The sequence below is a fragment of the Panthera tigris genome, chromosome B4, assembly GCF_018350195.1.
Source record: "Panthera tigris isolate Pti1 chromosome B4, P.tigris_Pti1_mat1.1, whole genome shotgun sequence".
NCBI classification, from domain to species: Eukaryota; Metazoa; Chordata; class Mammalia; order Carnivora; family Felidae; genus Panthera; species Panthera tigris.
In genome coordinates, this window is record NC_056666.1 from 100760072 (window position 1) to 100776840 (window position 16769).

Genomic DNA, 16769 nt, shown 5'->3' on the forward strand with positions numbered 1-16769 from the left:
TAGGATAATGCCTTATGCTTTAGGATAATGATATGTACCTTTTAAGTAGGCCATATGAAAACATTATTCTCTTACCATTTAAAAAATATTTTAACTTTCTGTTTTCTTCTTCATTAGTGTTTGTAACACCCCTTAACTTGATTAATGCTCAGTATACTCAGTAACATTTGCTCATATTAAAAGAAAAACTGTATTACCCTCTTTGCTCTATAATTGGAGCTCCCACCTCCATGAGGAAATTTTGGATGAGTATAATGGGGAGATATAGCTGATAACCAATATCTGGTATAATAGTAATTCCTCAGCACACTGTTATTTTGACAAAATTCTCAAATTGATAAAATTGTTAACTGAATTAATTCTACCTGGTTGTTTTCAAATAAATGATTGCTTAGTCTTGGGAAGTATTTTCATTTCCTTTATTGAATGCTGCCCCAAGATTGAGGGTTTCTCACAGATTGGTAGAAGAGAGAGCTCTAGTTCATAGGCTGTGAGTAATTTATTTGAAGTAAGGAAGTACCAGTACCTTAATGTAGCTATAATGGTGGAAATTCAGAAGCAAGAAATAGTACAGTGGAGGGAAGGATGAGTTCTGAGCATATGGAGTCTTTGGGAAAGCTGGAGAGAAGACAGTTGTTAAGATTCGGTGAGAAAGAAGATATCAGTACTGGATTTGGGGAAAGTAGAGTAAGGGAAGATTCAGGAAAGGAACATATTGGTGGGACAAATATTGAGATGGTTAAAGTCTATGTGATATAGAACTGGAAGATAGAAGCATTAAATGATGGACAAGATCTGTCTTATCTTCCCAGCTTTGTTTCATATGTTTATTATTTTGTCCTTTAAACGCCTATAGCACTTTGCGCATGTATGTCTGATTCTCTGTTGCTGCTTTAAACCACCACACCTACACTTGGAGCTCACTGCATAAAAAGGAAAACTGATGTCTCATCTTTAGCTGCCTTAGATCTGAACTCACTTTGCAAGTTTACAAATCGGATCACGTCATATTTTTGCATAAATGACTGCATTGGCTTTCCATTGGTCCTAGGAGAAAAACCGAAATTCAGAAAGGGACCTACAAGATTCTGCATGACCTAATTCTGCCTATCTCCCCAACCTTATCACTCCCTGTTTCTATAAGCTTCTCTCTTCCCCTTTCTTTGCCCCTGGTTCACTGGCTTGTTATCTGTTTCTTCAAGGCCTATTTCAGGGTCTTTGTGCATGGTCTTTCTTCTCTTCCTTTGTGCCTCTTCTCCTCCTCTTTCAGACTTCAGCTCAACATTCACCTCCTCCTTTCACAGCACTTAACAGAATTGGTAAACACATATTTGTGTAACATTGTTATCTATCTCCATTGGAACCAGGCTTGAAAATATTTCCAGGAATCGTAAAAGTTTGGACACATCTAGCAAGCAGTAAGAGATTTAGTAAAAACATATTTGCAAAAGGCAGAGAGTATCCTTAGAGAAAACTCAATTTAAGCAATACATTCCCAATGGAGGAAGGATAAAGCAACTCTTCTCCAAAGAGGCACATCTGAATTACATGGAGGTGGGTATCCTTAGCTGTCATGTAGACTGATACACCCTTCTCCAGAGATGTGGCCCAGTGAAAGCACACATTAAAGTAGGTTGGCTATTGTTTGTCCATGATGGAAAGATGGTATATATTTCAGGGGTGGGAAGTAGAAAAGATCCAATACCTCCTCTCCATTCTGCAATCTCAGTTTCTTATTATACTGAAGAAAATAAAAAGCAATCAGCAAATAATTTCCATCACATCTGCCATTACATATCTACTATTACCATGGATTAAATGCACTTGCCCTTATAGAAGACTAACTCTCTTGTTTTCTCACTTGATTTTTATCCCCCCCCCTTTACCTAAGAACATTTCTCCATTAATTTCCCTTTCTATGTCCAGTATTTTCATTTTTTCCCCATTTTACGGGGTCAGTCCCATAGAAATAAAACACGCTGTGATAGCAATCATGTTAAAAACAAAGCAACTTCCTTGACACAGTATTTATCTGTAACTATCCCTCTACCCTGCCATCCTCCAAAATCCTATTCAACAAAACTCTATGAAAAGGTCTATAGTCTGTCAAATTTTTCTCCTCACATTTTTCCTTGAATTTTATTTAATTAGTATCTCACCCATGCTATTCCTCCAAAACACATAAATGTTACTAAAGACCTCCAAATTGCTAAATCCAGTCAACTTCATCTTGTGAAAAATCTTGAAGAGAATTTGACACTTGATTATCCCTTCCTTCTCAAAACAGGTTTTTCATACAGCTTTCAAAACACTATAGTTCTCTTTTCTTGCTGACTTTTCCTCTGAGTCTTTTTTATTGTTTTTTTCTCATTACCCTGACCCCACAATGCTACAATGCCACAGAGCTCAGTTGAACTTGTATAGCTATACCCACTCTCTAGAAGGACCTTATTCAGCCTCATGGCCTTCGAAAAGTCTGAAATCCACCAAAGATTTCCAAATATATATACTTAGGGACATATTCATGTAAACTACTTGCCTTTCAACACCTGGATATGTAATAGATACCGCAAACTTAGTAAGTAAAAAATCATACTATTAATGTTCTTCTCTCTTCCCCCAACCTGCTTCTACCGTTCAGTTCAGCAGCTGCGGAGGCCCCTTTAAGATGTAGGTCAGGTCAGGTCACTCCTTTGCTCAAGACTTTTCAACTGCTTTCTTATCTTACCTGGAGTAAAATCCAGATTACTTATAGTGGCTTATAGACACCTGAATCAATCATTTCCTGCCTTTTACTTTTCTGGCCTCGTGTCCTACCACTATGTACTGTGTTTCCCCCAATTTCATATTTGTCTGTGTAGCATCCACTAATCACAGGGACAAATTAATGGCCAAGCCTGCTTATAACCCTCTGTAATCCAGTTTTCACAGGCACCTGAAAATTGTATTGCAAACCCTCCAGCCATTTCTGAGCCCATATTTTCTGAGCCTCCTATACCTAACTTCCACAGCAAGCCAATATTTCTCCTGCCCCAAACCAAATGAGGGCCAGACATCAGAAAACTACAGACAGCCCCAATGTTCCAAAATCTGCTAGAAGTATTGAAACTAGCCAATCCTAAGCTGTTTACCCTTCCCTGCCTGGCCTTTCACACAGAAGTCCCAGTGACAGCTGTGTTCTGTGCTTTCCCCTCACTCAAGCCTCCACCTCCTGATCAACACTAGTCTTTCCAGTGTGGCTTTGTGTGGTGTAGCATGTCGTTTTCCCTGGAACTGTCAGCAATGCATTCTTTCACTGATACTTTCCAATCTGTGTCATCACTAGGTCACCTTAATAAATTAAGACCCAGGCACAAATCACATGGTTACCTCACTTACTCCCCTCCGGCCTCATTGGCCAATCTTTTTACTCTTCCTCAAATAAACCAAGCACTCTCCCTTCTCAGGTCCTTTGTCCTGCTCTTTCATTTGCCCGGAATTCTCCTCTCACATTTATTCACATGGTTCAGTACTTCTTTTCTTTCAGGATTTGCTCAAATGTCATCTTATCAGCAAGGCCTTCACTGAGTCCCCCTTAAAGATAGCCCTTCGCCTTCACCCCACCCCAACCCTAAGTTGACACTATCCTCCTTAGTATTCTTTGTTTTCCCATAAAATGTCATCTGAAGTATTTCCTATTTGCTTTTCTAGAAACATAGCCAGAACATAAGCTCCATGAGGAAAAGAGATTTGTTCACAATATATCTCCAGGGTCTAGAACAGTATTTGGAATAAAATAGGTTTTCAGGAAATATTTATTGGTTGGGTGAATGAATGAATGAATGAATGAGTGAATGGAGTATGGCCACTTCCAGGTCAGTTTAAGATGCTATGAACAATAAGTGATCGGAAACTAAATATTAACACTTGTCCCTGTATGCCTGCTGTAATGATCCCATCTTGTCCCTATTCCTCATCAACCATAGATAAACACATGCTTCAATCCAATATGGGAGGAGATTGAATACATTTAAAAGTGAAAGAGAAAAGCTAATTACATAGAAAAGGATTCCCATGATAAAGTAATAACTAAACCAACAAAATACAGCAAAAAAGGGAGACAAATAGTCCCCTGGGGCTACCCTTGGCTGGCTGATCGAGTGGCGGTAGCTTTCAGTAAGACCCCAAGGGGCCCAGGTGACATGAAGACACTAGAAATTAACTGGCATTCTATTTGTTCCAGTATCTTGCAACAGGATGTTGAATTGAGTTATGTTCAGAAATGTTACATAAAATAGAAACAAAAATCTGACACAAGTTCTGATGTTACATAGTATGTTGAGGGCTTTCCTTTCACAGATGGTGCCGGCTTCTCTATCACATAGAGAAACATACACTACTCAGATGTTTTCTTTCTAATATTCATATACACTGGGTAGTATACCATGTTATACTTCCTCTTCTTTCTAGGTGGCAACAAATTGATCATCATATGATTTCTTTATTTTTTCATTCAGATATAAAATTTAATTTCTGGATTAATTCTCCCTCTTTTTGTCATGCAAATCTTTCCCAAGATTGAGAACTCATTCTGACCCCCCAAATATACATTTTTACATATTATTTCCAGCCATATATTTTATATATAAACATTGAGTGATTCTATACATGAATATGCAGATAGGCTTTTTAATGGTTGTGGTCTTTGGTGGTTTCTCAGCTGGGTTACTAAAACCTAAAGCCAAGGCAAGCGATTAATGCTATCTCTTTAGTTAATCTGGCGTTTACAGAGTACAATTTTTCATACTTGACCTTTAAAAAAATTCATTAAATGAAAATTTATTAAATGTGTAGGCCTTGTTAGATACCATTTTTTAAAAATGTTTATTTTATTTTGAGAGAGACACAGAGAGAGAGAGCATGCATGCGTACAAGCAGGGGAGGGGCAGAGAGAGGAAGAGAGAATCCCAAGCAGGATCTTGCTGTCAGCATGTGGAGCCTGAAGCAGGGCTTGGTCTCATAGACCCTGAGATCAGGACCTGAGCCAAAATCAAGAGTTGGGTGCTTCAGTGACTGAGCCATCCAGGCACTCCTTTAGGTAACCTTTTATGGAAGAAAGAATAAAACCATGTACATCTATACTGTTATCCAATTGATATGGTTGTTAGTGTTCTAAAACTACATCATTTAGAAACTCAAATACAAGTATGAACACAAATGACTGATTGTCAAGTAGAAACATCAAATTAATGTGACAGATGGTTGCAGCCAAGCTATTTCTCCCTTCAACTGTCTTGTTTGTTTTTCATTCCCTACTTTCACTTCCTAATTTTGAGATTGGTTGGCTCTCTTCTCAACCATCTCTACCATTTTTCTTTTTTAATACTCTTTAATATAGTTAATAGGAGAATATTTCTACATCAGTGTCTAAACATGTATGTTCCTGCTAAAAATCCTCTGAAGGTGCCCCATTGTCAGTAAAATAAAGCCCATTCCCTGGTATGGAACCCAGGCCCTCCCAGTTTCACTCCCCGGAGCTTTTATCTCTTGCTTTTATCCTTCCTCTGCATTAGCTCTTTCCTCAAATCATGATGTGTGTCGAACTTTCTACATGATCTGAACTTTTTTAGAAAACCTCTGTGTTTTGCTCAAGCTATTTTCTCTGACTAAAAGGTGTGGATGCTGTTCTTCTTTTAAAATGGCCACCTCTTTTAAAGGGGTGCCTGGGTGGCTCAGTCGGTTGAGGTCCGACTTTGGCTCAGGTCATGATCTCATGGTCCATGAGTCCAAGCCCCCTGTCGGGCTCTGGGCTGACAGCTCGGAGCCTGGAGCCTGTTTCCGATTCTGTGTCTCCCTCTCTCTCTGACCCTCCCCCGTTCATGCCCTGTCTGTCTCTGTCTCAAAAATAAATAAATGTTAAAAAAAAAATTAAAAAATAAATAAATAAAACGGCCACCTCTTTCATGCAGTCTTCCTCCCTACCACTAGTTAGAATTAGCTTTCTGTAATTTTTACCTGTTGTGTTTTCATAGCACTTACAACATTCATCATTTCATTTTAATTGCTTGTTTCAATTGCTTATCACATTTCACATTAAACTACATGTTTGAAGCCAGACTATTTTCCATCCATAGCCAGTTTTGATCCTTGAATATAAAAGACCCTTAAATATTTATCAAATCAGAAAGGATATAGTTATATTTAATATAATGAAGTTAAATAATCTTTCCTGTCTTCATGAGCATCCATATGTTTGATTTATTTTTTACTCTTTTCCTGTCTTTGAAGCAGCCTGGCTAGGAACTAGCACATACATCTCGCTGACAGGCCTTCTGTCAACATTTTCTCAGAGAGATCTCATTTTGAATTTTTAATGTCTCAGTCTGGTGTAGTATTGAGTAATACTACATTTTTAAATGCAGGGATCATAAGAATCGGTGATTAATAATAATTAATTACTTAGTAAATTGCCAGGTAAATTGATAAATGTAAACACACTCCCCACAGATGATTGCCTCATTTTTTTTATGTCTCTTATTGTGGCCTTAGTTTCCTCTTCCGAAATATGACATAGGTGATCCCTTCCAACCTGTGCGTCCTGCTCGAGTAGTATTGTCTGTCCAGACCTGGTTCAATTTTGCCACTTTTATTTTCATATTCCAAAGTTGATTAAAAACGGAGTAAACAATCATGATAGAAACATCGTTTTCATTAAAACAATGATCACAGTATTAACTATCCAGCCCCTTTTGGTGGAGGACAACAGATGGACTCTCGGGTGGGCACACAGCTCCACACCCATCCTGAATGAGCGAGCCAGCTTGCCAGAATCGCCTCTCATCTGTCTTGAGAACTGATTGAAATTATGGATGGGAAACGGTTTAGTAAGGCCTAACACACTCGCCACATCGAGGGGATCATTATTATTACTGTTGTCATCAGCCTTGTAGTGTGATTATATGGCTGTGCCTTTTTTGTTTTAAACAAATTTACTAGCACTTATACATCTGAATTAGTTTTAGCCTCTTCAAATAATATTTAGGAAGTTATTCACTTACTGCAACGATGCTGTTATTCCTCAAACATGATGTAGAATCCATTCAAAAATAGAGAGTCATTGATAGTGGTCCCACGGCGACTTTAAACAAAACTAGTTGTCTGTATGGCATAATTGTACACATTAAAGCTACATAATGCTAAATACATAATTCTGGACAATTAGAAATTTAATGAAGAACGAAGTAGAGATCGGGAACTTAACTTCACAATAAAAGAGACTATTTGACTTTTTTTTTTTTTTTTGGTCTTCTGACATGATGCAGTAAGAACTAACTATACAATACAACCTATGAAATATTCTCACCGCGAGTTTGAACCTGAGTCTGATCAGCATCTAGCTCTAAATACCGAATTAGAGGAGAAACACAAGAGAAAGAAATATTAAATGGTAAGGAGGAGATACAGTTAGCAAAATCCACAATTCAGATAATTCTATAGGACAAATAATCCATTTTCTTTGACTAATCAAAAGGAGTAGGGAAAAAGAAAGAGGACCTAGGAATTGTGAGAGATTGAAAGAAATTTAAGTGACAGATCAAACAAGTGCTAAATTTAGTTGAACTTGTGTGGACACAAATTTAAACAAATCAACTATTAAAAGACATTTATGAGACAATTGAGGACAGTTGAACACTGATGGGATATTTGATAGTATCAACAAATCAATTTTGTTTTGAATTTACATGTAATAATATAAATGGTTTATTGTTATATTATGAAAAGGTGTACATTTTTCAGCAGTACATACAGAAATATTTACTAATGAATGTTACATTGTTTAGAATATGCCTTTGTATGCTCCAACAGTGTAGAATGAAAAAGGGAAGTAAAAGAGGAGAGAAGAATACAGAATATGATAATTGAAGAAGATGAACTATGGGTCAATTGTTACTAATTATACTGTTCCCTCGAATTCTGTATAGATTTGAAAATTTTCATAGTAAAAAGTTTAAAATAAACACACAAAGTAGGCATATAAAGAGAAGAGGAGTGAGAATACTTCTGGACTTCACAATATCCCAGATAGCCTCCTGCCCTTGCGTTGCATGAGATATCCTCAAATGTGTCTCTTGAAATTAAATTTGCACCCAGGTTCTCTTTGGCTCAGTGAATCCCTAATGAATACATTGAGCCAGCCAAAAAGAATGCTCATGAGCTTCCTTAGTAATCATATTAGAGAACTAAAAATGTTTCAGTCCAGGAGCACCTGGGTGGCTCAATAGGTTAGGCGGCCGACTTCAGCTCAGGTCATGATCTTGTGGTTTGTGAGTTCTAGTCCCACATCAGCCTGTCTGCTGTCAGAACAGAGCCCGCTTTGAATCCTCTATACCCCTATACAGGGAATACTGTTACCCTCCCCCTCTCCCTCTGCCCCTTCCCTGCTCATGCTCTCTCTCTCTCAAAAATGAATAAACAGTTAAAAAATGTTTCACTCTATTTTAAAAATACTCTATAAAAAGTAATGCTTTATATAAATATCACTGTTTCCATTAAAGTGTCAATCATAGTCTTAGATACATATTGGGCATATTTATAATCTAAAATGGAATTAAATAAAATTGAGATTATTGGAGCATCACTAAGAGAAAAAGAAAAAGCTAGAAATACTCAAATCAGTGATTCTCAACCAAGGATGACTTTGCCCACCAGGAGACATTTTGCAATGTCTGTAGACATTTTTGATCATCACAACTTTGGGGAATGAGTGGGAAGAACCAGGGAAGGGGCGGGGTGGGGGGGGGGCGCTACTGGTATCTAATGGATAAAGGACAAGGATGCTGCTAAACATCCTGCAATGTACAGGACAGCCTCTTTCCCTGCCCCCACATACAACCAAGAATTACCCAGTTCAAACTCACTAGTTAAGTGATATTACTTTAAATGTGAAGCAGCCAGACACTCCTCGAATTTCTTCATTTATTTTAACACCTCTTAATGTGTCGATCACTACATACATTATGTACATCATACATGAAAATATAGAAAAAAAATCTATTTTTTGTTTTAATTAAGTTTGGAAAACAGATAAACTGTAACCCTGAAGAAGATAGTCAATAATGATTATTTTTGTAGCAAATCAAAAACTGCTATTTGCTACCTTTAAAATTATATCTTTTCACACATTTGGAGTCACTAATCTTTGCTCGCTTGATGAGTTATAAGTAGTAATTTTTTATCTGTCCAAGTTATAGGTAATTACTATATTGATTTTCAGCTGACCTAGGACATGATTTATCAAAAGTGTGAAAATGTGTATTTTAGATGTTTCTAGTTGGAGCTTTATTTCATTTTGCAATCTCTAGACAAATACTATACTAATCATTTAAAGACTATCAAAGTTGCTTCAGTTATCTCTTATAATAACAGTATAATTTTCATTTATGATTAGCACAGAAAATGTACTGTTAAGAAAGCAGCTTCTTGTCTTTGTGGCGTCTTAAAGATTTAATTTAGAAGATAAATTTCTTATTTAAAAAACCAATATGTTTTTCAGATATTAAAACAAAAGGAAAAGAAGAACTAATATTCTCTCCCTTACTACCTATTATTGTATAAATAGTATATGTCACCTTTTAGCGGGGATGGGAATACTGTTACGTAAGATACTTAAAAAATAATTTATAAAAATATGCCATGAATTTAAAGACCTACCCGAAGGATATTTTACTCTTATAACCACTCTTATGATTTTCTTGTAATTCTTTTCCCAGACTGATGCTTGTAGACACGTGGTTATATGTGAGCATGCTCTTATATTTTAGATATGTCTTTTGTAAATGATATTGCTACATTTTACTTTCTTATCCTATCTTTCTCTTTCAACTGCTGAATTTAGTTTATTTTAAAATAAATGGTATATTAATACCTGCAACCACTTCTTCCATCTCATTGTGTAGATTCTTCTTGTGTGTTTTCCCTTTATTTAGGTATTTCCTCCTTATTTATTGCTTTCTTTTTTTTTTTAATTAAGATTTTTGTTTCTATTTTTTTTCATGTTTATTTACAATTTTTTGAGAGAGAGACAGAGAAAGACTGTGCACCCTTACTAACAAGAGAGGAGCAGAGAGAGAGGTAGACAGGATCTGAAGCGGGCTCTGTGCTGACAACAGAGAGCCCAATGCGGGATTCGAACTGACAAACCATGAGATCATGACCTGAGCTGCAAGCAGATGCTTAGCCGACTGAGCCACCCAGGCACCCCAAGGTTTTAGTTTTAAATTCTATTTTGCCCCCTAATTAATTTTGGGAAAACACTTCCTATTTCTGTTATTTATTCATCCTGATTTTCACATGCATGCTTAAAATCTGCTGTTAATACCTCCATGATATTCTTGGACCTTAGAAAATTTTACAGTCACCCCAGTCTTACATGTCATTAATTACAAAACTATAATCCTAACTTCCATTTCTTACCACAGTCTAAGTGACTTAAATAACAGAAATTTGTTGTCTCAAAGTTTTGGATTCTAGATATCCAGAATCAAGGCGTTGGTCAGATTGGTTCTTCCTAAGGGCTGGGAGAGGAGGATCTGTTTCAGCCACTCTGCTTGGCTTGTAGAGGTCATCCTTTCCCTATGTTTCTTTGTATCACCTTCCCTCTATGCATGTCATTGTGTCCAAATTTCCCCCTTTTATAAAGACTCCAGTCAGATTAGGGCCCACCCCATGACCTCGTTATGACCTTGATTATGTCTGTAAAGACCTTATGTCAAAGTAGTGTCAAGTTCTGAGTGACTAGAGGTTAATGACTTTAATATGTGAATGCTAGTGGACATAGTTCAACCCATAACACTACCCAAATTTGACATTATCATGATGATAACGATCAACTTTTGTTGTTAATGTTTCTTTAAATTTATTCATGGTCATTTTCTTTGCTCTAAAATGAAATGTTAGATTCTAAGATGTTTCTGGATCTGTTTCCTTGCTTTCTCCCAAACAAGTGGTTTTAATGAGGTTTTATTTGTAATAAAGTACTCACCTTTATCTGAAAATGTCTGTATTTTGCCATAGCTCTTGAATGATTGTTTATTTGTGGACTTGATTCCGTGTTGACAGTTAATTTATTTTGGAAGTTTGAAGGTTTTGTTTTGTCTTTTGGCTTCCTTTGTTGCTATGGGAAGTCTTTTTTATTCTTATGTGCATATTACATCTTTTCCCCATAATTACTTGGAAATCCCCCCATTTTTATCATGTTTTTTAAAAAATGAAATGTTTATTATATATATTTCTATATATTATCTATATTATCTATATTATCTGTATATATTATCTATATAATATATATATTATCTATGTATATTATATTTATTATATATATATATAGAGAGAGAGAGAGAGAGAGAAAGAGAGAAGAAGGGAGGGAGAGAGAGAGACACCATGGGGGAAGGGCAGAGAGAGAGAGAGAGGGGGAGATAGAGGATCTGAAGCAGGCTCTGCACTGTCAGCGCCCAGCTGGATGCTGGGACCGAACTTATGAACTGTGAGATCATGACCTGAGCCAAAGTCAAACACTTAAGCAGCTGACCCACCCACGGTGCCCCTGAAATCCTCCCCTTTTTAAAGTGAATTTTGAGTGTAACAAGTTTAGGTTTCGATTCATTTTTATGCATTCAGCCTGGGATTGGTTGAGCTCCCTGTACCTTAAGAATCATATCTCTTTAAATTCTAAAAGTGTTCACACATTATTTCTTTGAGATTTTGTTTTTCCTTGTTTCTTTGTATTCTGCTCTTTAAACTGGAAGACATGTCTCATCCTCTCTCTCATGTTTTTTCTTCTTTGTTTTATATCTCTCTCTATTTTTCTGTGATTTTTGAAAATATTTCTTAGTTTTTTTTGTGAATGTATTTCTGTATTTGTAAGTATGTGTTGAATTGTATGTAAGGTACGGATTTGTTTGCTAAGGTTTTTTAAGAAAATTAAATTTTACATAAATGTTCATCTTTGCAGGGCTCAAGACAAGTGTGCAAATAGAAACCTATATATTATACCTCTACATATTTAAACACTATAGGTCATTAAATAAAATAAGTTCTATCTTCCAGTCTTAACAAATAAACCTTCATAATGATGTGAAAGGCCAAGTTTTGAATTTAGAATGCTTGGACTCTTCATTTTCTGTGCTACAAAGAAAGCCATCTTCTGGCCCTAGGGCCCCGGCCTGTGTCCTGCTCTCCTTCTCTGTCCATAATTGCATCCATCCCATAATATGGGGGAATCCCCTCAGGCATGTGTTGACATGGCATCCATGCATCCAGGCTCCATCCCTGACCCTATTCACAGCTCTCCCTTAGACACCCCTCCAGCCTAGTGATATGAATACCAGTTGCTAAATCTGCTCTTAGGATGATCAACACAAAGTGTGGGACAGGTTAAAGCCGCATAGACATGGAATTTGGGTTCCTGTGTACCCGGAGGATGAGCTAGAAGAAAAGGATGAGAGACTCCAACTGGACAGGTCTCCTTGAATCCATATTCCCTACACTTTGAAGATGGGTGTGGCAGAAAAAGAACCATTTCAGGCTCTTCAAAGTGCTGTACTCGGGCATAGGCCTCTCATGCATAGACCTAGAGCCATTATTCCTGGAAAATAGAAGCATCCTTATCAAGACCTTAAACAATCAGGAGCTTTTTCTGAGCCCACCACTTAATTAAAAGTAATCTGCTTGTTGATAATAAATACAACACATATAGCAAATATATATTTAATAATTTCTATTTGCAAGGCCCCAAGCTTGTGTTTTTATATATTTTCTCGTTAACATCTCTTGACTTAACCACTTCCTATCTATTTTTACCATCACTGATTCATTCAAGCCTTTACTATTTTTTCCTATACTGCTGGAATAGTTCTCTGAGGGGTCTCCCTCTTGTATCTATTCACAATTTATTTTCTGGCTCTTTGTTGACTTTAAGATGATAGTCCAACACCTAGTGTGATTTGCAGAGGCATTTGTGATATCATCCTTTACCATCTTTCCTACCTTAAATCCTTTCAGCCCATCCTTACATCTTCCAGCTATATCAACACATTTGTAGTTCCTCAGATGTCCTTTTCTATTTCCTGACCCCCATCTCTTTCCTTTCTCTGCCTTTTTCACATTTCTCTATACGTTATTTGTTCTATGAAGACTATCCTTGATAAGCTGATGGAATTCTTTGTGTCCCCACTGTATGCCGAGAGACTGGGGAGTGTTTAAAATGGATTGTATCTGGGGCACCTGGGTGGCTCAGTCAGTTAAGCAACTGACTTCTGATCAGGTCATGAACTCATGGTTTGGGAGTTCGAGCCCCACGTCGGGCTCTGTGCAGACAGCTCAGAGCCTAGAGCCTGCTTCGGATTCTTTGTTTCTCTCTCTCTCTCTCTCTCTCTCTCTCTCTCTCTCTCTGTGTGTGTGTGTGTGTGTGTGTCGCTCAAAAATAAATAAACATAAAAAAAAATGGATTACATCTATTGCCTCACATGTTTTCCCCCTGCTGGACTATGGGCAACTTGTTTTGACGGACTGTGGCCTCAGATGTTAGTACTTTGTGATGTACATACCAAATAGTAATATTTTCTGAACAAGTAAATAAATAGCAATACAATTCGATCTTGCTGGCTGATTAATCCTAAGATAGATCATTATAGCCTGTTTTGTTTTTTGTTTCTTGTTTTTTGTTTTTGCTTTTGTTTTTTTTTTTTTTTTCTTCTTTCTGTTTGAGTCTACCTTGCAGGATAGTGTAGGGAAATGCAAGGTGCAGGAAAAAGCAACTGGTTATGAGGAGGACTGAGTTCCTTAGGGCTTCTTACATCATACAGACCTGGCAGGAGCTTTGTAGCTGAGTCAATTCCTCCAGGTACCCTTTGTGGAATAATTTTAAAATCCAGGTTCTTTCTCAAGGGATCGTGGTTTGTTTGTTTGTTTGTTTGTTCCAAATTATCTGTCTTTAATATTAGGAAAAGAAATCAGACATATTATAGCAGAAGAGAGAAATGCTACCTCTTATCAGTCTGGTTCAGAGAAGGCCTTAGGCAAATCTTCCCAGGAACAAAACAGTTTTCATTGTTTTCCATTATTGTTCCTTATTACTGTTATTATTATTGGTATATAATGTATAATGATGTGAGTGACTTTTGCTATGTGCTATGACATATGCCGTTTCATTGTAAACGTTAGAAGTCTTAGTTTTTATGGATTAAAGCCTATCTGAGGGGAAACGGTGTATGAATGATAGCTGTAGCCAAAGAAGCTATAAAAATAAATGTAAAACTCTATTGAAATTTTAAAAACTGATTCATTTACCTATTGTTTCCTCTATTATGTATTTTATTAGTAAACTCAATACTCAACCAAATATTATATCATTACATTCTTGTCAAGACTCATAGGACCATTCCGATGACTTCTCCACACAGCTTTATAATGGCCAATTCTAGACTCTTCTGGAAGGATTTTTGATGGCTTGGAAGATAGATGCTAATCACCAGAAATCTTCTGTTTTCTGCTAGCTGCCAGCCCAGGAATGTCAGGTGATAAAACTTGGTTTAGCGTCAGAATCTGATACTTAAAGATGCCTGTTACTTGGCTTGGGCAAAATCTCAGTCTTTACAAGTTAATAAACATGTTTACCCAATTCAGCCCTTCTGTATTTTATAAATCTGGTTGTAATTGTATCCAAATCAACTTTAAGTTTAGAAAATGCCTATGAGTCAGAAATATGAGATGTGAATGTTTAAAGGTGACTTTCCTGTAACACAGTGTGTTAAACATTCTCCCCCTTCATACTCCACCCCCTTCTGCTCCTTCCTTTCCCACTCCAGGAGACTGTGTGTTCTGTCTGTTACAAGCACTTTCATATTCTTATGTTTATGAGCTCATTGGAGAAGGCTTCATCAAGGCATTATTATGTATGGTGCTATTCTAGACGCTGGCATAAATGAGAGAACTAGGTACAGGCGACATTCTTAACTCATTCATGGTCTTAAAAAAAAGGCAGTTATGAACCCAAACAATTACAGTGTGCGCATTAAGCACAAACTGCAGGGAAGCATGAGATTTTAAGGGCGCTTACAGGGAGGAAGTAGCAGTGGGGTTACTGAAAGCAGGAAACGAATTACAATTAAAGCAGATGCTGTGAACAAAAGTTTGAGCTAGAGCTCTATAATGTTTAGGTTGATTGCTCATTGCTCAAGTTTCAAGTACAAGGTAAAGAGGGATGGGATTTGAAGGTAACATTTGTGTGCATAGATGGAACTAATGTGGGTCACTACGCAGGTTGTGTGAGCCAAATAACCCAGGTAGGTCAGCTTAACTCCTCTCTTCAGTGGCCAAAGGGGAGTTGGGTTAGGGGTAAAGGAGAGAGTGAACATAAACGAGTAGTGATTCTGAAATATAATCACTTAAATGCCATCTGTTACAAATTACTGCTTGTCTTCTTATATGTGTTAGAAGAAAAATGTGCACTTTATGAAATGGCATCTTCTAATGGTCAATGGTAAATTAGTTTCTAGATATAATACCTTATTATGCCAAAATACTGAAAATAGTACAGAGGTGAGAGTCGATTACAGAGTATGGCTGAACTGAAGAAGAATGAAAAGCAATAAATATGTTAAGATACAGTCTTCATGACTATGAAGGGGGGCTGCTTCATTACAGTGGGAGCCGCTGGAGGAGAAGCCAAGATTCTTTGTTAGCTTGTTATGATAGGCAAAATAACACCTTATTACTCTGAAATGGATTTGCTATTTTAGATCTGCTTTGGAAATACTTATGAGATATTGAATTTGTTACTTCTTTGACTAAAAATCTTAATGGCATATGCTATTTTATTTTTATTTTTTGACATATGCTACTTTAAAAGCAATTTCATTTAAATAACCATAACAATAATAATTTTAAAAAAACGAAGCATCAACGTTCAGCACTACCACCTTCTCTGAAGAGTAAATATATTACTTCAAACTGCATTTTTAAAACAAAATTTTGTCTAAAATCCATTCATTCATTCATTCGCCTAAAATTCATGTTTGAACTTGCAAAAGCTTGTTCACTGTTGAAATTTTCATCTACTCAGAATAAGTGTTTATTTTCCTCCAGATTTCATATAAATCCAAAATTGAAATAAAAAAAATCAAAAGGAAAATAATTACTTTTTAAAATTATACATTTATATATATTTTTTTGTATTGTGAAGCCATATGGAGTACACCCTCAGATCTGTTCTAAGAAAAAAAAAAAAAGCAAACAGCTGCTTTTTCCTGTCCTAGTCATGTGCTGGGGATAAATGCATTCTGAAAAGGATGAGATTGTGAACTCAGAGGGATCCTAAGAATTTGAGGTATGGTAATAGGGGTATTATTTATTTTGAATAGCAAATGTAGTAGACTGTAGTTAGCCTGCAGAGTGTGAAACCCATAGAAACTCATTCACAGCCATGTGTTTACATGTCCAGGTACTTGCACTTCTAAGCTTTTTACATTCAAGTGTGAAAGACTTAGTTTCCAGTTAGAGGCTGATGGGAGAGATTCATTTTCCCTTTCTTCTCTTTTGGGCTTGTTGTTTTATCTTGTATCTGGAGGTAGGCTTGTGTTTTGTTCCTGAAATCATCCTACACCTGTGATTACATGTAAGCTTCCTTTAATAATCAAGAATGCAAAGTCTGAAGCTTAACTTTGCCTTCTAGACCCAGATTTCCAACTGGTGGTTTTGATGCATTAATGAATCGAGAAATTAACTTTGTGGGT